General features: G+C 47.6%; 1 protein-coding gene across 2 annotated transcripts in view; it reads right to left on the reverse strand.

Annotated features, from left to right (window-relative positions):
• Positions 1 to 20,366, reverse strand: part of PPP1R16B (protein phosphatase 1 regulatory subunit 16B) — a 103,809-nt gene extending 83,443 nt beyond the window's left edge. Inside the window, exon 1 of one of the 2 annotated variants that reach the window (XM_027078311.1) lies at positions 20,015 to 20,365. The gene's annotated coding sequence lies outside the window, so the exon portion shown is untranslated. Of the gene's footprint in view, positions 1 to 20,014 lie in introns of both variants that reach the window. The other variant, XM_027078312.1, reaches the window with a different exon arrangement.
• Between the last annotated feature and the right edge of the window lie 3,621 nt (positions 20,367 to 23,987).

Raw genomic sequence — 23,987 nt, forward strand, 5'->3', positions numbered from 1 at the left:
GGGAGTCAGAGGAGGGAAACAGGGTCCTTTAATTTAGGGACCTCTGGACTTTATCTCCTTTATTATTTAAGCCAGTTGAATTGATTTTGTTACTTGTAGCCAAAAGTACCCTAACAGACATTTATGCTACTTTTAGGGATGCAGGAATGGGCGCCCCAGAAGGAGGCGTTGCCTGAATCAGAATGAGTGGTCTCTTGCTGGGGCATATCACCAGATACCTCCAGTTCCCCTAGAATGGCCATCTTATGGCCCTCCAGGCCCAAGCTGAGGGCCAGCCTTGAAGAAGGGTGGGAAGGGCAAAGCCAGGTTTCCACGGCAGCCCCGCCCCCTGAGATGGGGGGAAGGGGACCCAGGCCTTGCGACGCCTCCATCCCAGAGGAGCGGCTGGTTGACACATCTTTGGACTCGAGCCCAGTGCCTTGAGAAAAACAACACGAAGGAAGGTGAATTCAAATTGAAGAGACTTTAAAACATGAGTCAGACAGTGCCTCAAAGTTCACACTGCTAACAGAAAACGTTAAGAGTTTTTTTCTCGTTCTTCAGCTATTCTTCTCCACCGAACCTTGGCAGCACCCTGGAGGAAGGCCGTGAGTGCTTGCGCCTCGTGCTTCCTGTACCATTGAGCACGAGGGAAAAAGCAAAACAAAACGCTGCACCGGCTTTCCCTGCTCCGAGCTCACTTGGGACCCACTTTCTCTCCTAAAGGATGCACACCTCTGCCCTCCCTCAGCACGTTCCTTTGAAAAATAGCGTCATTTCCCCTTTCCTGCTCACTCCCCACCCCCCAGTATAAAGATGCTTTACTCATGAACAAAGAGACTTCTGGGGCCCTTGGTGCTCCAAAATCTGAATTAGAAATTAGCCTTGTCCCCCACCAACCAACTCCATTCTCATGGGATTTTGTAGACTTTCTGTTCTACCCCTGCTGTGATGAACCTAGATTTCGTGCACAGTCATCCTAGACAGACATCCTGGTTTTAAATCTGTTGTGGGACTCGGGTCCCTGAGGGTCTGCCCCTTAGCTCTGCCTCTCCCAGCTGTGCTCCTTCATCCAGGCCTCTGAGTGGTGGCCCTGGGCTTGGCCTTGATTTGTCACTGTTCTCTGAAGCCCACTTACTATAACCCAATTTGGCAAGACCTTGGGGGGTGGGGGGCAGGGATGGAGGAGAGGGGAGGGTGGCAGGACTCGAAAACCACAAGTTAAACAAGAACAGAGTGATTGATCAAGCAACTAAAGCACCTTGAGTTCTCTCAGGAAAAGAATCATGTCCAGCTTTGAGATAATAGCCCAGCTGACCTCTGTCTGAACTGGCTGGGCCATTTTGGTAATATAGGACCAGGCCTTAATGAAAGCCATGAATGAAAGGATTAGCTTTGTTCTCTAGAGGACAGAGTTGGGATCATAAACAGGCAAAATGAAGAAGTAGGATCAGCCTGGCACTTTCCTGGTGGAAAGTGGTTAAGACTCCATGCTGCCACTGCAGAGGGCGTGGGTTCGATCCGTGGTCAGGGAACTAAAGATCCTGTGTGCTGCGTGGCGCAGGGGGAAAAAAAAAAAAAGTAGGATCAGCCTGGAATGAGGAAGAACTGTCTAACACTGGTGATTCAAAGCCCAGCCATGGTGTGATGCTGAGGTCCCCACCACCAGGAACTCCATGGTCACTCTTGAGGCCGCAGAGAGAGAAGGTCCATATTGGGTTGGAGGTGGGACTGGCTCAGTGAACCCCAATCCCAACCTGGCAGACAGATCATCTGTATTAGCAGTAAGACTCTATCGTGTGTATTTGCAGCCCAGCACTTGGTAACCACCAGGCTAGACAGTGTGGAAGAACCATTGCAAGTAGATATTGACTGATGATGTTTTAGATTCATTTCTACTTGTGAAGGTGAGGCAGCTGTCTCAGACTCAGCTCTGAGAAAACTTCAAAGGAAGCCACAGCTCGAAGGGGTGAAGGAAAACCCGTGAACACAACCATCTTCCACGCTGAGCTTCTCTCCATGAAACTGAACCCACAGAGAGGCCCACCTACTTCTGGGTAAGAATGCCACTGTGGAGGAGGCTGCAGGGGACAGAACAAAGGTGCCAAGGATGGGGCACATGCAAAGATGACATGATGTCTACGAACACATTAGTCAGTCACAGTCACGGTGCTAAACCAGCCAGTCTTCTGAAGAAGCTTATGTAATAGCTAAGCACGGGGAAACGGGAGTCAAATTACACATACTGCTTCTCCAGGCTTGGGGGTGTGTGGTCCACCCCCTCCCTTGCAGAGAGATAAAAACTCCCTTTGCAGCTAAAGGGATCATTTTCCAAAGGAGGCCACGTGTGGCCACAGAATGCCCTCCTGGTTTACACATTGATTAAATAGGCGATGGCTATTCACACTGACTAAGGCTGGAGTGGCCTCTGCCACCTCTGCCTCCCTCTCTCAGCATGACCTCCTTGGACGAGCTTTCCTCTGTTGTGCCAACTCTTAGGTTGGTGGTGGCTTCTTGGAGCACTTTGAGGACAGAGGTTATGAGGCCACATGTGATAACAGGAGGAATGAGGGCTGTGATTGATTAGTAATGTCTGCCACAGATAAAAGAGTGGGAATTGGCTGCACGCATACTGAGCATGCAACTCTGTTCTCCGTCACGCTTGCCTACTTGGATTTCAATACTTGCCTTTGCCCCATTGTTCAAAATCCTCTAGTCTCAAACACAGACATCTGGAAAGTTATCAGATTGAGTGGAAGGGTCCCTCGATATCAATATATCATTCAACCAAGAACAAAAGTCACTGTGGCCTCAGTGGTAGACAGGAATCAAGAATATCTTAGGTTCTAGGAAGAATTTCTCCAATAACTTGCACTAGGGGGTAGAATGAAGAACTGTCCTCCATGACTCCATCCCCTTAAATTGACCGGATCCTGGTTCTAGGAAGCAGTATGCTGAGCCAACATCAGGCAAAGGTTGGCAGCCCCTGTGGAATTGCCACCCCTCCCTGGAAAGTAGGGAGGTAAGTGTCCTGCTGGTAACTGGATGGGGTTAAAGAGGGAGGGGCAGGAATCACTATCAGCCAGGGATCACTCTCTCATCCATCCTAGGCATCCTGGGTTTCACAGCATTACCAACATAAAGGAGGAAGGGGACTGTGGTCTGCGGAAGCCCCTCTCTCCACTTCAGAAACCTCAAAGATATCCCTGGCGAGCTATCTCCTTCCCTTGAGCCAGGGGTGTTCTTAGCCAAGTAGGAAGTAGCTGGGATGGGAATTTTAAAAAGCTTTTCATGTATTTTGTTCATGGAGGTTTGGAGAATAATTCCAAGGAAACGAGAACAATAAAAAACAGAGCGTTGGACTCAAAGGAGAAAGTCCTACCCTGGAGGAAGAAAGAATGAGGAGACAAAGGGCTAGAGCAATGCAGACAATGGGTACCAATTAACTGCACAGCCAGTAAGTGGTGGAGCTGGGATCCGAACCCATGTCTGTCTAATTCCATTGTCTACGTATATTAAAGGAGAAGGAACCAGGAAAAAACTCTAAAAGAACCACAAGTGCTTTAAAAGATCTTCCTCATGAAACACAAGATTTCAGAAAATCCAAGGTATTAATCATCAAGGAGATAAGAGGACATTGCGACTAACAAACCAGACAGATCAATTGGTAATAAAGCAAATACTTGCTGAAATCAGTATAGAGTAAAAACATATGCTTAATGAAACTAAACATAAGTGGGACTTCCCTGGCAGTCCAGTGGTTAAGACTCCTCGTTTCTAATGCAGGAGGCGTGGGTTCGATCCCTGGTCAGGGAACTAAGCTCCCACATGCTGCATAGTGTGGGCCAAAAAAAAAAAGTAAAATAAGACCGATCCACTTAAAAAAAAGAAAAGCAAAACTAAAACATAAGCATCTCAGAACCTATAAAATATGTAGATGAAATGAACCCAGAGATAAAGAATGCAGGGTAAAAATGGCAGCTTCTGTGCACAGCACATCTTCCATGGGTCCAATTCTTTACATGTAACATCTCTTGGAATCATTGTGCCAACTCTGCAGTAGGTGTTGTTCCCATTTCAAAGAGGAGAAAACTGAGACTCAGAGAGGTTAAGGAACCCATAAGTAGGGCTATTCCAGTTGTCTATAGCTGGCATCTTTTCTGATTGCTCAGTCATATGCCATGATGGTTATTTTTTATTAAGTATTTTTATTAAGTATTTTATTAAGTATTTTTTATTATCTCCCCTGCTTGAAAATAGAGAAAATGTCAGACAGGAAAGATGGGCCACAAAAGCACGACTAGAAGCAAGAAGAGAACCCTTTGCAGGAAAATAAATGAAATCTATGCAGAGTGAGGATAACTGATTACAGTCATAACTTCCCTTACTATTGGAGCTGTCATCACCTTTGGAGGCTTAGGCAGGAAATATAAGTATCTCATCCTAAATTTCATAAAACTCTGCCTTCCAAACCCTATGAGCTCAGCCCCCTACGACTACTGTTCGCTTTCTTGGTGAGCACTTTCTCATTTTCACTTTACCCAACAGCTCCCAAACCAGATTCATAACAGCAACTGTCTTCTCTCCTCTACTCTCTGGGAGATGAAGCTGTCAGTAGAATAAATCAGGAAGTTTCCAGACCCTCTGCATTTGGGTAAATGAAGTTTCCATCCAATACACAGGCTTTGAAGTCTCTCTGTATGGGATCTGTGACCTTCCAGGTCACCATGCAGAGAGAAGCAGGCTGTAGTAACCTGCCTTTACATTGCTTTCGTTCCTCCCCTCTTTGATCTCCAGCCAAAGTCCCTTCACTTTGATTCCCTCCTCTTGGCTCCTCTTGGGTGTACAGAACTCCAAGCATACCTCTGCTTCCCCTATGACCCCTTATTCCATTGAAAATTCTCCATAAGCCATAGATTCAATCCCATGAAAGTGATGTTACCGTCACAATTGAACTTATCTCCTCGTGTTGAAATCTCAGGTTCACTTTGTTAGAGACTTTGGTCTACACTCAGAGCCCTAATATAATTTCAATCCTCTCACTCATCATTTTCTCCAGCAAATTGCTAAACACTCTTTCTATTTTGTGCCTGATGTCAACGACAAGTAACTAATTTCAGAATTTTCTTTGGGCAGTTTTCTCCTCTAATTCACTTCCACTTTTAATTTAAAGCTGCATTCATTTAACCAATCGACAAATATTTATTACCATCTACTATGTGCTACGCCATAAAGCATGGGGGTCCTAAGGGTCCCTTAATGAACAAAACTATTGATCAGAAAAGTTCTGCTCTGGTAACGGCAGAGTAGCTCTTATTGGACACACCCCCTCACATATAACTATTGTGAACTCTACACACCACACACACACACACACACACACACACACACAACCTATTGGAAGGCACTAAATTTGTTCAACCACAAGCAGACAGAAACCGGAGGGGAGCCAACACATGAAAGAAAGAAATTTGCACTAGGTGAATTCCATGTTTTTGTAGCTTTTTATCCGAGGGCAGGCCCCAGTCAGTGTTGTACCTGTTGGCTACAACCTGGATGAGAACCTTTGCTCTTACCGTTTGAGGAATTAAAGGACAGAGTTCAGGTAACTACAGTTGGGAAGTGAGGAGAAAGCATCCCAGAAAAGAGTCGCAGATGGTAGCCCCAAATGCTGAGTATAGATTCTGTCCAAATCTCTCTGAATGCTGCATGTGCAGGGCAGGTTCCAAGCAGCCCAACTAAGGCTAAAAGAACTGAAGAAAGATTTCAGCTGCTGCCTACCCAGGGGGAAACTGAATTTAGAGTTTGTTTGGTCAAGTTAACTGATTTTTTTAAAAGTCATTACTGTTCTGAGGAACATATAGAACCAAGAGTCTCTTCAAGTCTCATTCATGATGTTCAAGATGTAACCTAAAATTATTAGAAAAAAAAAATTTTTAAAGCAAACAGGAAAGGGACTTCCCTGGAGGTCCAGTGGTTAAGACGCCATGCTTCCACTGTATGGGGTGTGGGTTCAATCCCTGGTCGGGGAACTAAGCTCCACATGCCTCAGCGTGGCCAAAAAAACCCAAACAAAAACAAAAAACAGAAAATATGACTCAAACTCAAGAGGAAAGGCACAATAGAGATCTATCCACAAAATGACCCCTTATTTCCTTTAAGGGTATAAAGGAAAATATGCTTGTAATAAACGAATAAATAGGAAATACCAGCCACAACACAGAAACCACAGAGAAGTAAAACTATTCATCAGATTAGCTAAATCCACACCAACACCTTTCTCTGCATCCATGTGAGTTGTGCTTTTCACTAGAGCCAGTTACATAGTTCTAATATTGACTTCAATGACTGTTTTTTTTTTTTTTTTTTGGAGCACCTTCCAAGTGCCAGGTCTTGGGCAAGCTGGGAGCAAAAGTACAACATAAAATATTAAATCCTGATCTCAAAGACCAGATATTTTCATCTGATGACATCTGTATAGACGACTTGTCACTTCTCATGTCCTCCTTTCTATTTCAGGTCTTAAATTGGAAGAAGAGATTGAAGTCCTGTCATGGGCTCTTCCCAGCTTCCAGATCACTCCTGTTGGAACCATTTGCCCACATAAAGCACACATGAATGAGGCACAGGCTGTCAGGTTTAATACACCTCTACATTCTCCTTCCACAGCAAAAGCATCCTCCCCTGCTGATTAGACAGATCAGATCTATAAAAAACTCTGGGTACAGACGTCAAAGAGAGTCAATGGGGAGGCACCTGCCATTATAACACCTCTTTATACCGTTCCATTAATGCGTGTTTTGCTTTTTCAAAACCTGTCAGGAAAAAGGTTCTCAAACTTGGCTACAAAGTTGGAATCATTTGGAGATGCTGGGAACTTATATTAAGATCACAGAGCATGACTACTATATGTCCACCAGAGTGGCCTTTTTTTTTTTAAAGACAGAAAATACCAGCGGTTGGCAAGAATTCTTATAAACTGAGTGGGAATATAAATTGGTACAGTCACTTTAAAAAACTGCTCAAGCAATATCTTCTAAAGCTGAACCTATGATGCCCTATAATCTAGCAATTTCATTCCTAGGAATATACTCAACAGAAATTTCTATATACATTTACCAAGAGGCATTTACAAGAATGTTGACAGCACGATTTGCAATAATCCCAAAGTGTAAACTATCCAAAATGCCCACCAACAGTAGTTTGGAAAAAAAATTATGGTGCACACACCCAATGGAACCTAGTCCAGCAGCATGGATGAGTAATACACAATTACACTTGACAATCTGGATCTCTCACATTGTTAACCAAAATAAGCCAAACACAAAAATGCATACTACATGATTCCATTTATGTAAAATTCAACGACAGGCAAAAGGAATCTCTGTTGTTATCAATCAGAATTGTGGTTTTGGAGTTGGGGTGACTGGGAAGGGACTGAGGAAGGGCTTCTGAAGTGCTGATAATATTCAGGTTTTTCAGCAGGATATGGCTTACCTGGGCATGTTCGATGTGTGAAAATTCATTCACTTAGGATGTGGGTACTTTTCTGTGTTTGTTTTACCTTAATAAACCATTAAAAATGTTTAGAATACGGGGTTCCATCTCAAGAGATTCCAGTTTAGTTGGTCTGGGGTGCAGCCATGCATTGAAATTTTTAAAAAGCTCCCCAGGTGGGTCTAATATGCATCCAAGAACCACTGTGTTAGAACTTGGCAACCCTCTTGACTATTTATTTCTTGGAGCAGAAAGTGCTGCTGCTTCTCCAGAAAGGTTAAAGCAGGATGTTTTCTGTGGAACACTAGTAGCTCCAGAGGAGGTTAACAGGTGTTACATGGAAAAAGGGTTCCGTGGTGAAATAAACAGTTTTTAAATTTTTAATGATTAACTCTTTTTGAACACGTACTACATTCCTGGAGCTAAGCTAGCTGCTTTATCTACACTATCTCATTTAATCCCACAATAAGCCTATGAGAAAGGTACTATTAATCCTCATTTTACAGAAGAGTAAACTAAAGTTCAGTGAGGTTAAGTAATTGCCCAAGGTCACACAGCCAGTAAGTGACAGGGTTAGGATTCAAATCCACATTGACCTTGACACTGAAGGCCATGCTCTGAACCACTGCCCTGATTTGCCTCTCCAGGCAGCACTTGTCTGCAGGACTTAACAGAGCTTCCACTTGGCTAATGTGAGCTGTGGGTTGTCAAGACAGGAGCATGGGAGGCAACACTTCCCAAAATGGTCTCCTTGCCTCCATCTCTTACCTTCCAACCCACAATCCACACCACTGGCAGAGTTTTCATTCTGCACCCAAGTCTGATCCTGTATTTCCCTTGTCGGGAAGCCTATAATGTCTCCCCAGTGCCTGTAAAGTCTAAACTTCTTAGCCTCAGAGACCAGACCAGTATCTGGCCTTGACATGTTTAGCTTTACCTCTGGACATCCTAACCTCCCTCCCACCCTCCCCAAGTCCACTAAACACTCAATTTTTCAGCTACACTTAATAGGTCTGGTGGATTCACACGCCACAATGGTACCCACCGTTTGCTGAGACTCTGCTATGTGTCAGGTACTGCCCATAAATTAACTTTAATTCCCACAAGGAGCCTTTAAAAACAGGTCTCATTATCTCCAGTACATAGAGTAGGAAACGGAGGCTCACCTTGACACGCCCAAAGTCACAACTAGTGAGTGGCAGAACTAGAATTTGAACACAGATTTAGATTTCTCCTCTACAAAGCCCATGGAGTTGTCTCTCTGCCTCACTCACCACCTCACCTTCATTCATGCTGTCTTTCCCTCCACCTGGCAAGCTTTTCCTTGTTCTTTGAGAGCTAGCCCAAGTGCTGTAATGATAATATCTATCATCTCTTAAGTGCTTTCCAGGCACCGTGCTCAGCACTTGACTTGCCTCGTCTCATTTACACAATATTGTCTCCATGCTCCTTTCATTCCCTCCAAATTGTTCTTTATCTGCCTTGTGCCAAACGGGTTTCTCTCTCCTCTTTAGTTCCAAAGCATTTGACCACATCTCTGTTGTGGCTTTCAACTAGTTATTGTTAGTTTCAGATCTGCCTCTTCCATTGAACTAGATGCTCTCGAAAGACAAGGAATAGATGTTATTCAACTTTTCATCCCACCCTAGAGTCACCCAGCATGTGGTAGATTTTCAATAAATGGAAGAGGGTAGACAGGAGGGTGGGAGATCAAGAGACTGAAATTCACTGACATTATTCCATCAGTCGTATCATAGGGAGTGGTCCTCTGACTTGGAGCCAGAGCTATAGAATCAAACCAGACAAAATAGACCTGGCTGTTGGAGGAACGTGGGGGCCAGACCCAGGATGTACCTTACCTGGCCCCTGCCTTGCCATCCATGAAAGGATGAGTTGGGACCGTCTCTGGCTCCACAGTCTTTTTTCAACTCTGCATGCTTTGCAATTGGCTCCAGAGATCCTGGCTTAGAAGCTTTGCTGTAAAATGATGGTTAGTTTCATTCCACAGCACTGTTTCAGATATTCTCAGCTGCTCCTTGTCGCGTGTTGTTCTTAAGGTATTGCGGTGAATGAAGAGCTACCCAAGACAGGTAGCCCAAAGAAAATGCATAGCTAAGGCGTGGCTCCCGCAGGTGGGAAGATCAGGTGGTCATAACCCCTTTCTAAATGGATCTATTCTTTTTGAGTAGGAGGCCCTTTTACAAGACACAGACATCTTCGATGCTTACTCATTCATTGAACGCCCATTCTGTGCACCCAGTCTACAGTGGGCACTGTTCAGAGCACGCATCCTTGTAACCCCTGGAGTGACCGCCAATTCATGCCACCCACATCCAACTTCTATGAGCTCCAAGGTTGTGTATTTTTGAAGCCAGCCTTCTGTTCCTTTGCTCTCACTGTTTCTGGACTAACATACACATTTGTCCAGGTACGAGCGATTGGTCATCAGCACCAGCTGCAAACTCAGCTGGGTTTCTGCACAGCCTCCCTCAAACAAACCTCATTAGTAAACATGGAAACTACCAAAAAGTCTATTTCAAAATTACTTCTCCCTTCCTAGCTGCCCATCTCTTCTGCTGCCACCACTAGGGGTAAGCAGCATGATTTTTCTGCTTCTAACAAGTCATTTTCTTCTGAGGATTTCAAGTATCCCCACTCCCACCGGGACATAGTGGATGCTGTCTTTTACAAATTCGTTTATGATCGTCACGAAGAGTTTATCGAACAGAACTTAGCTTATACATTTCTCTGGCACAGCTTTGTTCTTATTTTATTTGCCCACTTGTCTGCTTCCTTCAGGAGACAGGGACCAACCGAAGGGAAGGAGCTGGTTTAATTTAATTTTATGTCTCTAATTCCAAGCATCAAGCCAAGTAAAATGCAGTTCTTGAAAATAAACAATCTTTATGTAGCCACGGTCTAAAGGGTCATAAAATCTATAATATTGTGGAACTTGACCTAGAAACATTCTTTCCATTTTATTCCTATCTGACTGGCAAAAATTAAAGTTACTCAGTGATGGAGAACGGGTTGGGGCAATAGGCATTCACACACATGGTCGAGGGAATAGAAATTGGTTTTCGGGACTTCCCTGGCGGTCCAGTGGTTAAGATGCTGCGCTTCCACTGCAGGGGGCATGGGTTTGATCCCTGGTCAGGGAACTAAGATCTTGCATGCCATGCCAAGAAAAAAAAAAAGAAAAATGAAATTGGTTTGGCCTCTTGGGAGGACAGTTTGACAATGTCATAGTTCAAACTGCAGGGAATTTTCCTTACAGATAAAATCATACCAGTGTACAAAGATACATGCTGTGTAAGCAAGGATGTCATAGCATCATACACTTGTAGTAGGAAAAAAAACAAAATAATCTTCACTGCCAGCAAGGGACTAGAAAACAAATTATGGTAAATTTTTATTACGGGAATATCATGTAGCCTTTAGGACTGAGGTATATCTATATGTGTTGACATATGCTAAGATAAATTAGCTGAAAAGGGAAGTTTCAGAAAAGGGTTGTACAGATGTGTTAAAAAGAAAAAAGGATAAACATGTAAATGCATGTGGATTTGTATATGCATAAGAAATTTATGGAAAGACATAAAACATTCAGGGATTTCTTCTGGGGAAAAAGAAATGAGTGGATGATGATTGGGGAAATTTCCCTTTCCATTTCCCACATTTCTGTACGGTTTGAATTTTAATAATGAGTTTGTCTTCTTTTTATAATTAAAAAGCATAAAATACAGCAATAAGAAAACAAAAGCTTGATTTCATACGTTAAAAAAAAAGTGAAATTCTGGAGAAACTCTTCCCTGTTTCTTAATAAGGCAACAGGCAATGACTCTAAAGCGTTTTTTCTCTGCCCAGTTCATGGGGTGGGGGGGGGGCGATGATGACTACAGAGTTCCCGAAAGGAATCTGGGGACAGGAAAAGTCACCAAGAAGACCCAAGAGCCCTGAAGAAAGTAAGTGTGAGAATGTGTGCCTTCTACTTGCTCTTGGATGACAGGAAATAAAGCCAGTTCTGACTGAGACTCTGAAACATTCTGGGAGCCAAGAAATTCTGAGAACTCGCCAGGCTGGCATGGACACTGGGGTCTGTAACCAGCGCCAAGAAGCAAAGGTTAGGAATGCCTAGGTAAGTAATAGACATAAGTAACCAGGGTGAACAAAACAACAGACCCAGTCCTCTGGGATGTAAGTGACACAGGGCTCTGCTCGCCTATCCCCTCTGCTCTGAAGCTACGACTCCCAGGGACTGACTTCACTGACACTAATGTAATAATTATTGTTGGTATGTATCGAGTACATCCCATGTGCCAGACACAGGCTAAATAATCATAGCCTCTCATACGATTATTATTCCTATTTTACACACTGGTAAATTGAGGCTCAGCAAAGTTAGCAAATAGCTTCTCAAGGTTACAGTAAGTGGCAGAGGCAGGGATCCAACTGAGGTCTGACTCCAGAGCCAGCCAAGGTCACTGCTAGCCTTTCCCCCATCTGGGGAAGAACTAGAGAAAGGCACTCCCTCAGGGCAGGGACAGCTTACGAAGTGCAACAGCATTTTTTGCCCAAAGTCAGACAGCATCATGATTAAGTTAAAGGACTTGGAAGCTAGATGTCCTGATTCAAATCCTGACTCCACCACTTACTGGCTATGTGACAAGGGCAAGTCATTGAACCTCACTTTCCTCAGCCGTAAAACCAGGGTCGTGGTAAGGTCACCTCTTAGAGTTGCTAGGAGGACTAAAAGTTAAATAGTGCTTGGCTCATAATAAGTACTAATTGTTAACCATTATTATTAATATTAAGAAAAAGATGGGGCTTCCCTGGTGGCGCAGTGGTTGAGAGTCCACCTGCCGATGCAGGGGACGCGGGTTCGTGCCCCGGTCCGGGAAGATCCCACGTGCCGCGGAGCGGCTGGGCCCGTGAGCCATGGCCGCTGAGCCTGTGCATCCGGAGCTTGTGCTCCGCAACGGGAGAGGCCACAACAGTGAGAGGCCCGCGTACCGCCAAAAGAAAAAAAAAAAGAAAAAGATGCCCTTCCTTCCAGGTAGATGCAACCCTGCAGGGTATAGAGCTAGGCAAGCGGAGCGGGCTAGCTTTAGGTCCCTCCCTCAGCCGTGTGCCATCAGGCTAAACACAATGCTACAACTTTACACCGGGCCTCCTGAGCAATTAACTTCCACGTGCTGCCAGCTCTTCCTCTTGGCTTCCCCTCTGCCAGCCTGGCTGTGAACCAGAATCACCTGGCACACTTTTTAAAAATACAGACTCCCAGGGTCCCACCTTGGCCGGTTCTGACTCAGGTAAGCTGGGCTAGGGCCAAGGGATCTATCTGTGTGTTTAACAAGCCCCAGGTGACCAGGTGACCCAGGAATAGTGTGTCCCCTGACACACGTTTCTGGAAGTGCTAGAAGGCCCTCACACCTGTTCTGGCTGTTTCCGTTGCTCCTCGCGGGCAAGCAGCCTTTCCTTCAGGCTTGGTCCCAGGTCTGGGCACACAGAGAAGGGGAGCAGTAAGTCTGGTCCCCTGCAAACCAGCCTGCAGAGCAGACGGCTGGGCGAACAGGCGCGACAGGCTGAATTTGCTTGAGTGGGTGATACCAGGGACCCCTCACCTGTAGACTTGGGCTTCCCCAGACCTTTGCTCCCCAAAGTGCAGTTCACAGACCAGCAGAATGGCTCCCCCTGGGAGCTCATTATAAATGCAGATGCTCAGGCCCCAGACCTAATGCATCAGATTCTGCATTTTACAGAAACCCAAAGGCTGTGAGCAAGTTTGAGGGCTGTGCTCAAGATTCCTTCCCCCGTCAGAATAAGTTCTAATCCCTGCGCACCTCTAACCTGTCCAAACACCCTTTGGGGCCACTCTTTTCTTTCAAACTCCCAGAGAGCCCTGGAAAAGCAGCCTGGTCCTTTCAATAGCCCAGATATAGGCTCAGCAGGAGCCTGGGGCTCACGATGAACCTTTGCTTTAATGAATTATTTCAAAGCTCACATGAAAATAAACCTTCCCACTAAATTGAAAAAGAGACAACAACTCTGGCCTCTATGATTCTGGGGCGTAAAACATTCCCTTCTTTTGTATAGAGTCGTGACCCCTACTTCCCTGGCCAAAGCCATCCAAAGACATCAAATGCTCAAAGAAAACAAGCCATGTCTTCCTATTGGCCAAGCTTCAAGTTATCAGGCAGATTTCACACTGGAGCTTGACCTCATTAATCCAAGGCCTATCACATTGCTGTAAATGTCAGTGGAAAAATAGCCATTCAGTGGGTTTCCTTCATTCCACCAGAAAGGGAAAAAAACAGGAAGCTGACAGCAGCTGCGCCCCAGCTTGGCAGATCCCAAGGGCCCAGCCGACAGGGCGTTCCTTATGAGCACCTACATTCCCCTGCCCCAGCCTGCTTGTCCAGAGAAAGGTGGGTCCTGCGTCTATATGAGCAAAATGCAGCGGTGATTGTAGCAACAGTGCTGATAATTCGGGCCCCCTAGCACCTGCTCTGGAAGGAAACGAGCTTGGTCTGGATTTCTTTGGCCTGAATGACCAGTTGGCTGTTCATCATTCAAGTTCATCTGAATCGCTTCTGTCCATTCAAACTGTCCTGCAAGCCAAACCTCTGGGACTCCAAGGGACATAAGGCCTTCCAAGTACTCATTCATCCCTTTAATGCATATTGGTTGTCTCCAGTGTGCCGGCCATCGTGCTGGGCAACTGGGGACACAGGGCTGAATGAATCAGACACAGTCACTGACCTTAGGGGCCTCATGTCCAGTGTAAGCTTTCTCAATTTCGGCACTATTGACATTTGGGATGGGACAATTCTCTGTTCTGGGGGGCTGCCCTGGGCACTGTAGGATATCTTGCAGCCTTCCTGGCCTTGACCCACCAGATGCCAGTAGCTCCCCGCCCCCTCTGCACTTTCCCACTTGTGACAACCAAAAATGTCTCCAGACATTGCCAAACTGCCCCCAGTTGAGAACCACTGGCCTAGTGGGGGGGAGACAGAGTAAAAGGATAATGACCAGAAATAGCCATATAATCGCAATTATGCTAAGAGCCATGGAGGGAAATTTTGTGGATACGATACCAATATATTTATGATGTGGAAGTCAATTTCATGCGTGATTACAAACCCTTATGACAACTCTGAATTGTATATATATACATATACATGTATATGTGTGAGTGTGTGTGTGAGTGTGTGTGTGATCTGTATTTCCAGTTGAAGAAATTGAGGGGCAAGGAAGTGAAGAAACTGGCCAACACCCAAAAGCTAGTGAAAGGCAGAGGCAGGATTTGAACCCGTGGCCCTGAACTTTGCCTCCTGTAGAAAAGGAAATTCGAGCCTTTGTTTTGATGTCTTCTGTAAACAGGTAGGGTGTGTGGTCACGTGATGCTCTAACCACATCCTAAAAGACTCGTTCCTTCCTGGGGTCACCGTGGAGCGCTACTGCCACCTGCTACATCAATCAAGCTGCAGACTGCCTGCGTCAAGGCACGTCCATGGGGCCTAGCGGGCCAAGGAAGGAAGCCCTGAATTCTGAGACATCCAAGAACAGCTCCCCGTCGCCAAGTGCCTGCACGCAGGGCCTTCCCAAACGTCAGGGCTGGGAGAGGATGGGGCAGTCCCCAGGTACCCGGAGCGCACCCCACTGTGATCCATCGCCAAGATGCCTACAGCCCAGCATCCAGGGCTACTACCAGACATTCTGCAGTCAGCTTTAGGTATTTACCAAGGGCATGCGCGAGGTGGTACACATAGCACAGAGCAACTTCGGAGACCTCTAGACATGAGTTCCTGTCACTTATAAGCTGAGTGCCCTTTAGCAAACCACCTCATCCTCTGTGCCTCAGTTTCCCCTTCTGTCCAGTGGGGACAAATGCACCTACTTCAATAAATCAGTATGAGGATTCGATGGCAATACGAGCAGAGACCTTGGTCAGTGACCAGCATCCAGAAAAGTACTTATGGTACTATGGTACCTTATTATGGTCGAGGGAACGAGATCGTGACGCCTCCTCCACCCACATCCCCTTCCTTCAAGTGAGAAACGTCCCAGGAAGAGAGAAACAGGCGCAGAAGTAGCAAAAGCATCTCTGGAAGAAGGAGGGGACCTCTGTGCTTTCCAGGTAGAAGGAAGAGGAAAGGACAGTTCATGTACCGGCAAACGTGCACAGACCAGCCCTTCCTCGCCTGCAGAAGTTATTCTAGACTGCGATCAGACATCTCCGTTAGCTGCAGGGGGCCTGCTTTGGGTGAGCAAGCGTTTAATCATTTGGGACCCCTTGGCAGGATGGCCTTGCTCCCTGGCCTTGCCTCCTGCCCCTCCCTAAGTCACACCCTACGGGGACAGTGCTCCGGCTGTAACTCCTGCTCACTGCTCTCCGAGACACCCAGCACTTTTAAGCCTCTGTGCCTTTGCACAAGCTGTTCTCTTGGCTCAGGCTGCCCACCCCCCTACTAGCCACCACCTGGAAATCTGTCTCTGAAGGGCTCAAATGTGCCCCTACTGCAAAACTTGCCCACCTGCAATTGGTCACTGCAGACTAATAATAATAGCAACCAACATTTGCAAGCACTGATTAATATCTAGAAGGCTCTGAGCTGAGGTTTTTGCCCATGTGGTCTCACTTTTCTCCTCACTTCTCCTCCTCCCTAGAGGTAATGCATCTGTCCATCGCCACCCAGCTACAAGGTGGCAGATTCAGGAATGAGACCTGGGTTCGTTAGCCGAGCCCACCTGTTCATCTATCCCTCGACTCCTCATTCCCCTTCTTGCCAGTGAAGCTGGGTCCTCACTATCACCTTTTGCCCCTAGATTGAGAAGCCTGAGAGCTGCCTGATTCATCTTGAAATCCCTCGCTAAGCACAATAGCTAGAATGGAGTAAACATCTGTTGAACGAATCAACAAATCCTGCAAAACGGCAGCCAGATGAGAAAAGCTAAATGACAGACTTCCTAGAGACAGGCCCATGCTGGACTTGAACTCCCAGAAATCAGCAGCACCCCCTCCAGGCTAAGGGGCTTTCCCTGTCCTGTTAGCTAGAGGCAGAAGAGTTCTGACATCCCCCAGATTCGGGGGGTGGGGGAGTGAGGGTGAGAGGGGGGAACCTGTGAGAGCCCAGTGCAAAGGAGGAAATGGTGGTGATGGTGATGATAATCATGTCCTGCATTCCTGCCCATACCAGGTGCTGCACGAAGCACTTCCTGTGCATCACGGGCTCACAGAATCCTCACAACCCCACAGAGCAGGCATTACTATTATACCCATTTTACAGATGAGAAAACGAGGAGTGAGAGAGAGTAAATAATTTACCTAGGTCACAGAGCTTTTAAGTAGAGACCTGTAATTTGAACTAGGCCTATCTGACTCCCTTGCTCTTCAAACTTTGTGGCTTTCTGTAGGAGGCAAGCTTGTCCAAGTCCTCCTTGAATCCCAGTGTCTAGGATGTACTCAGGATAAAGAAGGTCATCCTAGCCTCTGCTGGAAGAATGCCACTTGGGACCCACTGTACACCAAGTGCTTCAAGTCCTGGGTGCAGGTGGCATGGGGGTGGGGGTGGCTAGATTGGCAGAGGGGTCAAGGTTGGGTGAGGTTCCTGATGGTCCAAACACAGCACAGGAATCCAGGTATGTGCCTTCCGTGATCCATAAAGCCATTCTGGCTGCAGTCTCTGTTGGTTAGAGAATGTTGACGCTGGGTATGGAGCAGGTTTTGAGAAGAACCTGGGGCCCTAGTTTCCAAAGAGTCCAAATGAATTCTGCAGAAGGTTACTGCCTTGGGGGAAAACCCTCCTTTCTGCGTCAGCATCCTCTTAGCCCTGTGGCTCAGGCTCCCGAACAGACTTAACAGCTGGATTAGAAACGTAACCTCCACTCCAGCATCAATTACCAAAGAGAATGAAGTCTGAGCATGCACTGGGTCTTGCCTGCCATGTCCCTCCACGCCAGGAAAGATTCAGAGGGCGCAAGGATGCAAGGAGCCCCAACCCAGAGCCCGCCAATGAACGGCACAGAGGGAGGAGACCAAAAGAGGGGTGAGCGGGATCAAGTGGTCTTCCTGAAGGAAGACATTCAGAGGCTGGCAAGAGCTGGGACCAGGAGAGGGGTCAGGAAGGTTCCAGGGAGGGGGACGCTGTTGGGTAGACTCCAGTTCACAGCAGAGTATGAAGTTGAAGGTCCAAAGTGTCTGGTTGACATCTTGCCTCCAACATCCTGGCGGCAGGTGGGAGATGAGGGGCTGGGAGGCTGTGTGGGAAAGTCCGGGAGCAGGCTGAGAGCTGAAAGGTCTCACCAGCGCCCACCAGCCGCCCGCAAGCTGCCTCTTTATGACAGAGCGGAGGGAGGAAGATGTGGAAACTCCCCCAGCCCCTGCAGAACCACCCACCAGGGCTCTACTTCAGCTCCTGCCTAAAAAGAGACACGCCCCACTGCAAAGCGTTCTGAGAGGCGCTGGTATTAACAGAGGAGCGCTCCCGCTGCCGAGCTCCGCTGCACCCAGCACCTCACACCGTCCTCTCCCCATCCTCCCACGGCCTGATTAGCCCCGTTTCCTAGAGGCAACTGAGGCTCCGAGGCCAAGGGCCTCGCTCTCGGGCAGAGAGCTAGTCACTGGCTGAGCTAAGAAGCTTTATGGCCAGTCTCGAAGGAGGCCTCCCTGATGGAGGGTTTTCCTCCGGTGCTTCACCAGACACGGGCAATGGCAGGGCCCACAGGGAAGTACCCCCGCTGGCCGAAGTGGCCAACCGCAGGCCCCTTCCCGGGGGCGCCCTGCGGGCAAGGGCGCCTGATACCTCGGGGGTCCGGGTCCTCCACAGAGGGAGATTCAGAGGCGGCACCTGGTGCCCGGGGCCGCTGAGAGCTGGTGGGCGCTTCTGACAGTGAGAACAGGGACCCATTATGTGGAATACAGTCACATGGGCGCGCAAGCAGCTCGGTTTTCGGTTCTGAGAAGCGCTTATGGAGCCGCGTCTCTCTCCTCGGGCTCCAGAGATGCCCGGGAGCACCGGGTCTCGGGTTTTTCGCGCCGCCCTCCCGGGAGGGCCAGATTCAGAGCTCCAATTATCCGCCCGAGGCTGGGAGCTGCATCATCAGCATCTCCCGCTAAGCCGGTCCGGACTGGAGAAGAAGGAGGCGGGGAGTCGGCCTCAGGGAAGGAGGCGGGCAGAGAACGCCCCCCCACCCCTGGCTCTCCACTCGGGACAGTCTGGACAGTTCAGTCTGGGCGCTCCCGGTGACCTTGGGGAGACCCCTCTGCGCGACCTCTCCGGGGAGGGCTGCACAGTTTCTGCCCATCCTAGGCGCTCGGGGGCGCTCCTCCGGCAGGAGTCGATGCGCGGGACTCGGGAGGGGAGGAGAGCTCCAGATGCGGGGGACCGAGCCGCGGGCGCACGGCTGCCCTTCGGAGAGGCCGGGAACAACCACGCGCGGGGTCTCCCCGGGGCCGCGGGGCGCTGTCAGCTGGATCCCGCAGGAGGCGGGTCTGCACGCGGGGGCGCCTGCCCTGGGGACCTTTCCCGCCCAGGCAGGAGCCCTCTCGGCGCCCTGCCACCGCCTGCGGGGAACAAGCGCCGCCACGCGAGGGGGCGGCGCCCCCGTGCCGGGCCCGAGGCTGGGCGCCGGGGCTGTCTGGTGCTGGTTGTGGCTCCTTCTGCCCGGCATTGCGCCCCCCGGCAGACGGCGGCCCAAGAGCCCAGAACCCGCGAAGGAGCCCCCTGCCCGCCCCAAGAGCCGGCCACGGCGGCCGCAGCCAACAACCTGCCACTGCGCCCCGTACCCCGGCCTCATCTCTGGCGCGCAAGACCCGGGAGAACGCCCCCACCCCAGCCCGACTCTCGGGTCCTGCGCTCCCGGTACCCGCCTTTCCAGGCTCCCCCCACCCCCAAATTACCTTCTGCCGCCAGCCCTTAGCCAAAGCTCCACACACACCCCCAGCCAGACCCTCAGAGGCTGGGACCGCCTCCTCACCGCGATCCTCATCCCCCGCCCTGTCGAGCTGCAGAACGCAGGGAAGCAGGCGGCGCCGCGGAGGAACTCACCCGCTCTCCCGAGCCCTGCCCCGGGCGGCTCCCGGCCGTGGCTCGGTCCGTCCGTCACCGAGCCGCAGCTGCCAGTGCGGCGACAGAAGCCTGATCCGCACGACCGCGAGCCTCCACCCCGCCCCTCGGCTCCTCCCCCGAGGCGGGGCCTGAGCTCGTGGGAAGGGAGTGGGCGCGCTCTACCCTGCCTGGCCGACGAGGCAGCTCCAGGAAGGGTCCTCGCGTCTCTGGGTGCTCCCCACCCCTTCACCACCCTACCCTTTGAGCAGCTGGAAATTGAAGGTGGATGAGAAGCGACCAGGATTCGGAAGAGTTTTCCTTACGGGCTTCCTCCCACCCTCCAACACTACTAGCTTGGAAAGGGGGAAGCCCAGGACTGGATTCTTGCTCCCATTTGATGGAAGAGCATCAGGAAGCCCAGAGAGCCGCAGTAAACCACCCAAGGTCACACAGCATTAGTACAAGTGCCAGCAATTCAAGTCTCCTACCTTGAAGCCTGAGTCAGAAGGCTTCCTAGGACGTCAAGGAGCCCAACCAGGCCTTGCCGTGGGGGCAGGTTTGTGTGATCAGGTCCCCCAACTGAGGGGTGGGAGACGAGAGCCAGACTAGTGGGAGTATGGGGACCGTGGCCTGCGACGTAGAATCGCGTCATTTACTCTTTCTGGGAAGAAAGGAGGTGAAGCAAAGGAGGAAGGAAGTGGTCGTACCTCCACTGACGTCTGCCGCTGTTTGGGAGGTACCGGATCTAGAAAGGGGCTGCCTCCCTGAGATAAAAAGTAATACACACCCGGTGGCTCCTATCATTGAATTCAATCCTCTTTCCTGGGCTGAAGACCCCTCCACTCAGCACCATCTTTTCTTTAGAGGACAGTGGATTTAACTATCTTTAAATTGCTGTTGAGAAGGCCCTTCTCTCCACCCCACCCCCACCCCCCAGGAAGAGGAGAGAAAGTTAACAAACAAAAGGGGAAAAAAATCCATCCCCAAACATTCTCTGGAATCCACACTCACTGAACGCGGGCTTTAGAACAATAGAGTTCTCTTCTGCACAAAGGGCCTTGTTTCCTGAGCTTTCTCAGCCTCCAGACTAGAACCCTAGGCACCCCAGGGCCAGCCAGTGGGGCACAGAGAAGGTTTAAGTTTGGGGAGTTTCAGGGTGATACACAATTAATTCAATTCCATTTCTTGTTCAAAGAAATCCCTTACTTATTATTATATAGCAACGTTCTTCTGAGGTTGACAGTATAACCTGAGTTTAGTGATTTCCTGTTTGCTGAGGAAACTCCGTGACCTTTCTTGGGGAAGTGAAAACCTCTGGATTGGGCTTATTCTGGGCCCCCAACCTCCCCAGTTTCTCTGAAAGCTCCTCCCCAATTTGACCCCTGGCTTCCTCTCAGATCATTAATAATCCAGTTGTGAATGACACCGTTTCAGAAGAGCAATTAGAGAGCAGGACAGGTAGGGAAGACTTAAAATGATGTTTAAAATAACCCAAGGGGATCATTGTTCGCTGCAGAATGTTTCCACTGATTTATCCTGAAGAGCTGTGGGCTGAGAGGGCGGGAATCCGTCTCTCCAGGGCATGCGCAGAACTTGGAGCCTGCTTCCTGAAATGATGCCTTGAGTATGGGTCCAAATCCCCATGCTGTCTGTTCATTTACACTGCTCTCAATGTTCGATATCCAAAGTTCAAGTATACTCAGAATCCGGTGGAAGACTCACATTTCCTGATTTCAAAACAAAGCTACAATAATCAAGACAGTGCAGTACGGTATAAGGATAGTCACGGATCAATGGAATAAAACTGAGATTCCAGATATAAACTCTTATTTTTATGATTGATTTTCAACAAAAGTGACAAGACAATTTAAAGAATAGTCTTTTCAACCAGTGGTGCTGGGACAACTGGATTTCCATACGTAAAAGAATGAGGTTGGACCCCCTACCTCACACCATATACAAAAATTAAAACAGATAAGGCTGAAACATAAGAGCTAAAACCATGAAACTCGCAGAAGAAAACATAGACATAAGTTGTGACCCTGGATTAAGTTGTGGTTTCTTAGCTATGGCACCTAAAGCACCAGCAACAAAGGGAAAAAATAGACAAGTCGGACTTCATTAAAATTAAAAACTTTTGTGCTTGAAAGGGCACCATCAAGAAAGTGAAAAGATAACTGTAATGGGCTGAATTGTGTTCCCCCAAAATTCACATGCTGAAGTCCTAACACTCAGTACCTCAGACTGTATCAATAATTCTGTTTGGAGATAAGGTCTTTAAAGAAGTGATTAAGTCAAGCTAAGGCCCTGAGGGTGGGGCCCTAATCCAATATACCTAGTGTCCTTATAAGAAGAGGAAGAGGCACAAGGGATGCTTGCACAGGGGAAAGGTCATGTGAGGACTCAGGAAGAAGACGGTCATCTACAAGTCCAAGAGAGAGGCCTTGGGAGAAAACAAATCTGCAGACACCTTGATCTTGGACTTCTAGCCTCCAGAACTGTGAGAAATAAATTTCTGTTGTTTAAGCCACCCAGTTTGTGACATTTTGATATGGCAGCCTTAGCAAACAAATACAATAACCCACAGAATGGGAGGAAATAGTTGCAAAGCATTTATCTGACTTGTATCTAGAATATATGAGGAACTCTTACAACTCAGTAATAAAAAGGCAAATTACAATTTAAAAAATGAGCAAGGAATCAGAATAAACATTTCTCCAAAGCAGACGTAAAAATGGCCAATAAGTACATGAGAAGATGCTCAACATCATTAGCCATCAAAGAAATGCAAATCAAAACTACAATGAGGGAATTCCCTGGGGGTCCTGTAGTTAGGATTTGGCACTTACACTGCCGGGGCCGGGTTCAATCCCTGGTCAGGGAACTAAAATACCACAAGCCACGCAGCCAAACAAAAACAAAAACAAAACGAAAACAAAAAAACCACAATGAGACACAATTTCAAACTCATTAGGATGGCTATAATCAAAAAGACTGGTAATAACAAATGTTGACAAGGATGTGGAGAAATTGGAGACTTCATATGTTGCTGGTAGGAATCTAAAATAGTATAGCTGCTTTGAAAAACAGTCTGGTAGTTCCCCCCAAATGTTAAACATAGAGTGTCTGGCTGACCCAGCAATTCCACTCCTAGGTATATACCCAAGAGAAGTGAAAACAATGTCCACACAAACTTGTACACAAATGTTCATGACAGCATTATTCATAATAGCCAACAAAGGGTGACAGCCCAAATCTCCATCAAATGATAAATGGATCTGGAAAACAGTGTGTGCATACAATGCAATGCTATCTGACGATCAAAAGGAGTGAAGTACCAATACATGCCACAACATGAACCTTGAAAACATGCCAAGTGAAGGAAGCCAGTCACAAGACCACATATTGTATGTTACCATTTCTATGAAATGTCTAGAAGAGGCAAACCTATAAAGACAGAAAGTAGATTCCTAGTTGTCTAGGGTTGGGAGGAGGGATTGGGGGCAAATGGAGAGTGACTGATAATGGGCACCGGTTTTCTTTTTTTTTTTTTTAAGTGAAATATAATTGGCATATAACCAGTTTCTTTTTGCTGTGATGAAAATGTACTAAAATTGATTGGAGTGATAGTTACATGACTATGAACATACTAAAAACCATTAAATTGTATACTTTAAATGGGTGAATTATATGGTATGTGAATTACATCTCAATAAAGTATTTACCCCCCCCCCCAAAAAAAAGGTCAAACTGTACTCTGGTCCTTGAAAGCAACACTGACCATGTCTAAACCTCTCTATTCTGCCCCAGGTAGGAAAGTCCTTCCTTTTATTTTGAGGCCATCTTTGGTCCATTAGATGGTCTAATGCCAATGAGCATTCTAATAGACTATGGAAAATGTTGGAGGACCTGAAAATAAATGGATTGGCTCCAACATATAAAATCTAAAACATTGAGGTTTACAAATATAGAATTAAATATCTACAAACTTTGGGTCAACCAGTCAACTGCAATTCATGCCAACTCATAGTTACATATAAATTATACAGAAGGTAAAATTGGGGTGAATTATAGGGTTGCTGAGATGTGACGCAAAGTCTCCAGAAGAAGGAAGGTCTAGAGATTTCTGAGTGTGAAAAAATGAGCTAATCCAGCCTCATAGGGATTCACTTTAGTAGTTATTTGATCCACTGGTTCTTAATGTCTGCCGGTGGGCAGGTGCTGGGCTGGCTGCATTCATTCACTCAACAAATACTTAGTCCAGTGGAGAACAGTATAGAGTTTCCTTAAAAAACTAAAAATAGAGTGACCATATGATCCAGCAATCCCACTCCTGGGCGTATATCTAGAAAAGACAAAAACTCTAATTCAAAAAGATACATGTGCCCCAATGTTCACAGCAGCACTATTTATTATAGCCAAGACATGGCAGCAACCTAAATGTCCATCAACAGATGAATG

This window comes from Aethalodelphis obliquidens, unplaced genomic scaffold (genome assembly GCF_003676395.1).
Source record: "Aethalodelphis obliquidens isolate GAN/ISIS:26980383/991018 unplaced genomic scaffold, ASM367639v1 scaffold42, whole genome shotgun sequence".
Taxonomy (NCBI): Eukaryota; Metazoa; Chordata; class Mammalia; order Artiodactyla; family Delphinidae; genus Aethalodelphis; species Aethalodelphis obliquidens.